The sequence below is a fragment of the Diospyros lotus genome, chromosome 5 (genome assembly GCF_014633365.1).
Source record: "Diospyros lotus cultivar Yz01 chromosome 5, ASM1463336v1, whole genome shotgun sequence".
Taxonomy (NCBI): domain Eukaryota; kingdom Viridiplantae; phylum Streptophyta; class Magnoliopsida; order Ericales; family Ebenaceae; genus Diospyros; species Diospyros lotus.
Window position 1 is genome coordinate 20,396,961 of NC_068342.1, and position 8,490 is coordinate 20,405,450.

Sequence of the window (8,490 nt, forward strand, 5' to 3'; positions counted from 1 at the left end):
AAATGTCATGTTCAGTTATTTATGTAATGCCATGAGCAGGTTCGATTCAGTTTCCGCTTTATAAGATTGTATTTACCTCTAGTGTATAAATTAAGCACTAGATAGGTCTTAGGGAATTTCAGGAGTAATGTAAATAAAAAAAAAAAAAAAGACCCAAATTTCTTAAGGCATAACACGCCCAAAGAAGGCGGGTTGTTACACATGCCATGTTGCCAAGTTACATATATGGCAACTTCATATAGTGAACTACTCCAATCTTTTCAAATACTTCCATATACCTCTTTTGAACTTTCCATATATGAACAAGAATTCCATATATATATATATATATATATCTTCTAGACTTTCCATTCCAAGAACACTCTCTGAACTTTTTATACATAGCTCAAATACTCAAATTTCTAGAAAGTTATCTAAAAGCTTGTTTCCATATATAACGAAATATCCATATAAATACAAGAAGTTTCCATATATAACCTATGTCATGAAAGCACTAGAGAACAACTTTGTAAGCCTTATGAAGGCTTCATGCTTTGTTAGTACATAAAATATAAATGTACATTCACATTCACGCATGCCAATCATCAATCATCAAAATCTACACTCAACACCTACTATTAGGTCATTACAATATGGGCTAATACGGTGCCGAGTATTCTATATATGTGAACTTGTCCGAGTGGATCATTAGAGAGGGGTTTGGAATTAAATAGCAAACATAAACTTATGTATTACATGAAATACTGGTTAATTCATTATTATCATGCATATATTGTCATACATTCAAGTGTTAAATTATGGTTGGTTAAGCATAAAATCTATTCAATCTAAGTTATGTAATTATCTATTCAACCCAATTCATAACTAAAAATACCCTTATAGTATTTTAAAATTATTTGCATGTAATGGTGGATTTCCTTCAATTAAGTAATAAGTTTTCTCAAGTCATATTAATCCTTTATTAATTCAATTATGCCATCAAATTTCAAAGCAGATGTCAAAAGAACAAATAAGTATTAAGTTCTTTGAAAACCTTTAATCTCATAAGGGGATTTGACTCAATAAGTTTCCTTGATTCCCACACATGAGCTAATCAACTTTTGATATCATAGTCTAACATGTGATTTATATTGCCTATGGATCTAATTTATAAGAATCCTTTAGTTAGTAATGCATGAATAATTAAATCATTAAAATGTGGTCAATCTTTTAAAGCATTAAACACAATAATAAGATTTCTCATGTAAATAATAATTGGGTTTTGAATCGAACTAAACAAATAATAACATAATCCCAAAATTAAAATCCATTCAAACCCTAGCTAAAACAATTTAGCTAGACATAATTAAAATAAAAATAAAAACTAAAATTTGAATGAAGAAGAAGAGTTTTCTAGATCTGGATCGCATCTACGCCTTGCTGTTGCTCGCTTGCGTGATGTGTCTTTGTGGCTGCTTACAACTTGGCTTTCACCTGGCCTTGTCGTCCTTCCTTCGTTATTCAATCCACCACCTCCAATTGTTTCTCCAATTCAATCTCCCCCTCTCCAATTGCTTTATAATATTATATATATGCCTCCGTTGTAGCCCTTCTCCAATTCCAATTTAAAGTCTTTAAATCTCTTCCTTTGATTTGATGTCTTGCTGCTTAACTTCCAACTTTCTTCATAATTAATTATTAATTCTTTAATTGTATTATAATATTAATTTATAATATTAACTTTGCAATTAACATTAACACTATAAATTAATTTATAATTTCTTCTTTTAAATCCAATTCTTTGACTTTAATTCCTTTGCTTGCTCCCTACAAAAAAATATTCAAATTATGTGATATCCATATAAAATCACATTTCAAGTAGGAAAAATAACACAAAGTTAAGATAAAAATTAGATAAAATATGTATAAAATTAAGTTTTATCAATGTACACACCCAAACCTTGTAGTAACACATTGTGTAGTTATACCAATATTGAATCTCCTACATAAAGGTTTGGGGGAGGAAAGCAAAATGCTATAGGCATGATATATGGTAGCCGGGAGGAATCATACAATTTGTTATGACCTTTCCTTTTGGCTATGAAAAGGGCCAATCTTGAGTTAATATGGGAAGTACACACATTTCCCACTTTAAACCCCAACATTCATGAGTTCTCTCATTATTGGACATTTGGGTCTTGGATGCATGGATTTCAATATTGTCAACTAGTCATCAATCTTAATGGGATGCATTTGTAAGTATAAGAGGACTCTACCAGTGGCAATGATAGTGGATGACAATTGAAAATTATTCCCTCTTACATTTGTGGTTGTGGAGAGCAAGAATAGTAGTAGTTAGGGTTGGTACCTTTATGGTGTCAAGTTAAGAGTGGTGAAAGAACGGACAAGTATATACTTGATATTGGGTAAACATATTGGCATTAGTAGTGCCGTAAATGACCCATAAAATGAATAGAATGAGCCATTTGGGTACCACCAATACTGCCTCCAACATTTATTAAGCAATTTCAATGCTTATTTTAAGAACACAACACTGATAAGCTACTTGTACAAGCTAGCCATGGAGAATTAAGTAATAAAGTTCAATGCTAGAATGAGATGGATGTAGTTCACACATCTGGATGCCCACCAATGGACTTGTGAGATACTAATTGAGAAATGGTCCATGACACATGAGAAAATGGGTGTCGTACCATCACGTTATCCCATATTTGACACGAGTCGTTTCATATGTGTGCACAAACTTGGGGTAGGCTTTCTAGATTGATAGATCACTAATCATAGCCTTGGTTAAGTAGTGAAGGAGAGACCCATACCTTTTGTCTAGTTGGTGAACCTATATTTTCATGAGTTTACCACGTAATTTAAGTAAGTTTAGAATACCGAAAAATTGACTTGATAGCAATTATAAGTACCAAATCGACTACAGGGAGTGCCCTGGAGCCAAGATATCTAAGGAAAATGATATGGTTTTGTCGAGCATTTCGAGGCATGATTTATGGTATCGGAAGAAATTGGATTCAGAACGATTTTCGATACAGCTAAAATCCAATTGTCATTTAGGTTGTAAAATCGAATTATTATAGGGGACTTCCGGGAAGTTAACGGAAGCTTAAGGGGGATTCGATTTTTCATAAGGAACAACCTTTCAGTGGTTTCAGGAAGAAACGAAAGGATTTAAGGCCAAAACGAAGATTCATGCCTAAGTGCAGTTTTCTAAAATTATCGGAGGGAGGTCGAAAAGATGTTTTTTTGGAATCTTCGGGGGTCAATTGGATGTTTTAGGACTTGAGGGTCTTGAAAATGATTATGGAAAGTTAAGGCGCTATGTGAAATGGGCCAAAGTGAGAAAACTAAAGTTGGAGGGGCTAAAGTGCAATTTCAAGAAACTTCCAAAGCAACAATGGCCAACCAAACATTCCATTCATCAAATTGGTTACGGGGAACCCACAAGCAATGGTCAGGAACACCTTTGAGTCAAATCATAGCCGACAACGGCCACTGGGGTGGTCGAATTTTAAGAAAAATCCAACTAGATTATTAGCCAATTTTGTCGCACCTGCAACTTCAAATTATGGTCAGATAAGGGTGCCTCAAGGTTGATCTAAGGTAGGTAGATGCTCTAAGGGGTTTGGGTTGCTCGAGCAAGGGCGTTTGAACGCTCGATTTTGCCTATAAATAGGTGTTCATAGTGGCCAAAAATGGAGGGGAGTGAGAGCTTCAAATTGAGGCTGTTATTGAGCGAATTGTGCTTCCAAAATAAGGGGCTTTTGAAACCCATGAGATGTAGAAGCATTCTGGAAAGTTAGAGCCATTTTCATGGCATTTTGAAGGCTGTTTGAGCTTCGCCGGAGTTGAGAGGCGCACTGCCTGGTCAATCATTTGAGGCCTTATTGTGACGCCTTTCAGTGCTTCTTTCAGCCCCCCCAAGGTACACCATTCGGATCGATTCAAGGAAAGCAATAAGTTGGTGGAGAGACCCAATTTTTCTAGCAAGCCGTTGCTGAAGAAGACAACTGGCGCGTGGTCGGCATGCGGTGGTCTTCACGCGCCACTAGTCACCCGAGCGCGTGCAGGCGCGTGAGAGGTCCAAAAAATTGGAAAAAAATCTCAAAAATTCTAGAAAAATATTTTATGGAGGTTTGTGCAAAAAGTTTTGAGATTTGCCTTCCCGATGTCTCGATTTTGACACTAAACAGCCTCGTTTAGCATGAAAATGCAGCATTCGGGTCGGTAAGTTCAATAATTTTCTTTTAAAGCTCATAGGTTATTATGAATTGTTGTGGAAACAAATTTAAGAAAATAGTTTAAGAAGTATTTATTTGGATTTTTAAAAGGAAAAATAAAAGAAAAATGAAGGAAAATGTGGAGAAATTAGAGTATTGATTTTTTCGTGATAAATATGTTTTATAGGATTGTTGTGCTTAAGGATTAGTGATTTGTGAAACTTTTAAGGTTTGACACTAAAATTGAGGTCGGGCACTCAAATCAGGGCGATGCACGTTTTTCGAGGTATCCCGAACTTCAAGTTAAAAGTAATTGGTACTTCCTAATTGGATTTAGTTTTATGAAAATGCTTGATTTGTAAGTGGTTCGACCCAAAATTTGATTTTATGTAAATGGTTTTTGTTGGATATAAGCCCTTAAGACCAGTTCTAGTGACACAATAGGGTTTGATCTTGTAATTCTTTAAACTCTATTTAACGGAAAGTTTTATGTTTAATTTAAATTTCAATATGGTTTGAATTGAACATACAAATATCCTTTAGTATAATAAGGAGTGGATACCATTCTTAATTGTTAAGGATAATCGAGACGGATAATCCACAATACGTTATACTATAAATATGTTCTTGGCTATAGAGTTCCTAACCTGGATAATTAGTAATTCGTAAAGGCCGGCACATCGTCTTCCTCTTTGTTCGGTATAAGATACCGAAAGACAAGATTGGTGGGTCTCGTACCACTCTGTACAAGACACAGAGGGAAGACGAGTGGGTGCTCGTTATAGGAACGAGTTCATTGAACGAGACTGTTAATATTGAATCACATGGGTTTTATCTCATGGGTCAATGATTCAATATTAACTGCGAATTTGCATTAGTCCTTAGACCTGAGATGACATAGATATCTGTGTGTTAGTGGATTAGGATATCAACGATATTATATGGTTGTTCTAATTAGGGATAACCGTACGTATCTATGTGCCTTGTTTACTGACACACGGAGTATGTGTGTATCAGACATGAAATCTATCACCTCGAGATATATGAGGAGGATATCCTATGTGATTTAGTGGTCACTTGATGATAAATCTTTGGCCAAGGTAATATGACGACGAAATTTAGATTTCGTAGAGGTTGTGTCATATTAGTCAAGCATGATTATTGGATTTGGTTATATGACGAGATTGAGAGATTTGATCTGCTGACCATGATCTCATATCTTGTCGGAATAAAGTATGATAAAGGGACTGCATTGCAGAGCATCGTAGTATAAGGTTCACATTACCCGCTTCACATTAAATTGGGTAATCATGACATATTGCTAGATGTTACTCATAATTTACGAGAATTAATAATTGATTAATTTTTGTTACCAAGTTAATTGTGAACCCAGAAAGTCCTACCCGAATAGAAATCGTTTTAAAAGGAAAAGGGAAAATTTAGTAAGTATTGAATTACTAAATTATAAGTGTAATTATTTATTAGATAAATAAGGATAATTAAATAATTAATATAATTATTTATTTAATTATCAAGTCAGATTAGGTTTTTTGCTATCACCCAAAGCTCGGTCCAACAACACTTAGGGTTTTAGGGTTTCTGCTTATAAATAGGCCATTAAACCTAGAATCCACAAGATCAAACAGTTGAATTAAAACAAAAATTTTGGAGAAAATTTTCGTCTCCCTTTTCTCTCAAGTCTTTTGGAGTCTTAATGATTTTGGGTGGACCGACTCGACATCTCACTCATGGGAGATATCAGGTGGGTTATCGGCTACGAAATCAGATTTCGTTTCAAGGTAACTTTTTATTTTTGTCTTCGATTTAAACCGTAAGATTTGAAAAATGTGATACCTTAAAAATCAGGTTTTTGTTTCTACTGCGTATGATCAGATCATGATTTTTAACAGTTTTATCATGTTGTTATGCTTTGATTTGAGTATGTCATATAGATTGCATTTACATGTTTTGATTTATGAAATATGCATATGAGCATGATGAGATTCACGGTCATACGTTACATGGGTTTGGGATTAGGTACTGGCGCCGTTGCTTTGTTAAGGGTGCACCCATACACCCTGGTCTGGTAGGGAGACTGTAAAAATGACAGGTAATCTTAAGGTGTAGTCGACTCAAACATGAGAGTTATGATGTTATGTGTATTGCATACATACATGAGCATTAAATGTTTTGTTCCCTTACTTAGATGATTCATCATCTAACTTGGGTTTTTCCCCTAGAATATTCAAACATTCCAGATGGAGATTATAACATAAACGAAGATGAATGAGGCATGAAATGACACTTAGCAAAGTGCATGATGAGTTGAATGTATGTTATGTAACCCATGTATTTAAGTTCTGTTACTTTGAATTCTGAACGTTTTGAGGAATGATGATGTATAACCTTATTTTTGGTTAATGAGAATGTAAGAATTGATTTGTGATTAATGTTAAAATGTTAGGTTTGTATCTAGCTTCTACATTTAATATTTGTGTTGATTCTCTTTCGAGATAAATGTATGAAAATTTTGGGATGGATAAAAGCAATGATATGGTTTAGTTTTAGTAGTATTGAAAAAAAAATTTATTATCCTAGAATTGTCCTAAATTATAACGTGCTCAAAAACGGGGCGTTACAATTACTTTATTTGATCTGGCACTACTTGGTTTGCGTATTGATGGGATATTGGTGATTGGGATAGGGTTGTGAGACTAGCTGTAATACCCGTATTATATGGTATTGAAAAATAAATAATTTTTGATTATTTTGAAAGGACCTCGGGTGATCTGGGAAGCCCAAGGGTTGGTTTTGAGAAATTAATTAATAAAATTGTCGAATCGACAATAGAGAATGTCTTGGGACTTGGATGTGTAGGAAATAGGGCATGAGATTGGTGAACGTCTCGAGATGGCGCTAATGACGCTGGAAATAGTCCAATTGAGATGGGTACCAGTATTGAAAGGTTGTAGGGGACCCCGGGGAAGCTGAGAGGACCCTAAGGCTGGTTCGGTTTTAAGAGTACGGCAACCCTAAAAGGTTTTCGGATGGAATAAAGGTCCCGTGCAGGCGTAGGGATGAAATCGGTATTTCCAAGTAAAAGCCGGATATTAATTTTTGAAGAAATTGAGTTGGGAGTGGCTTGATGATAATTAATTAAGACTTCGGAGGTCTCCAGTGTAAATGATAAATTCCTCAAGTGAAATTAATAAGATTAAATATGGTTAATGTGTAATTTAATTCACATAGATATATATATATGTATATATGGCTGTGTGTGAGAGTAAATGGGAGAGGAAGCTTCCTCACGTGTTACCTCTGAATTTTGAATATAGAGAGCATGAGAGGGAGAAAGAGCAAGAGTGCGAGAAAGAGAAAGAGAAAGAGATCGAGAAGGAGAGGGCACGAGGTTAGTCGGTGGTTGGAAGAAGAAGCCGCGGTGATGGCGGCCATGGCCGACGCGAGGCAGAGAGAGCAGCAGCGGACCAGCGTCGATGCTAGGTGGAGCACACGGAGGCGACCGACGGGGTCCCAGCGAGCTAAGGCAGTCACGTCAACGGCTGGAGGCGCTGGAGTTGCTTGTGGCAGCGGCCATGGCGGGCAAGGTGGAGTTGTAGCGCACAGGGTAGGTAACCGTGGGGGCTCGCGGTGTGGGCGGCCGTGCGGTGGCTCGCGCCTGAGGCGACGGTGGTCGGCGATCGAGTGGCAGCGAGAAGCGGTCGGCGGAGACGAGCGGACTGGCGGCAGTGTGCACGGCCAGTGGCCATGCGCAGTGAAGAGCAGATGAAGAAGATGCGCGGGAAGGAAGGAGGGAGAGGAAGTAAAAGAGAAAAAAAATAAATAAATAAATAAATAAAAGATAAAATAGAAAATAAAATAAAGAAAATATGGAAAATGGAGAAAAATAGAAAAAAATGCTAGAAAATTTGGGAAAAGTCTGAAAATTATTTCGGGACTTGAGAAGCATGTTAGAGGCTTGAAATAAGAGATTTGGGTGTAAGATTTGCAGCCAATGAGGTAACGTTGGCGTGGGCGTTTGACCGATTTTCTCCTCCGGTTAGATTCAGGTAAATGAGTTATTTTCTTTTGAATTAATCCATTATGCGAGATAATGTTGAATGAGTGTCGAGTGTGTAAAATCCTTGCTTGGGGTTGTTTGAAAATTTGTTGATGGGTGGTTTTGTGGCGTATGACAAAGTTGAGGGCATTGGTTTAATATTTGATGTTAATAGAGTTGGGTTTTTGGTGTATTTGCATCTAGGTT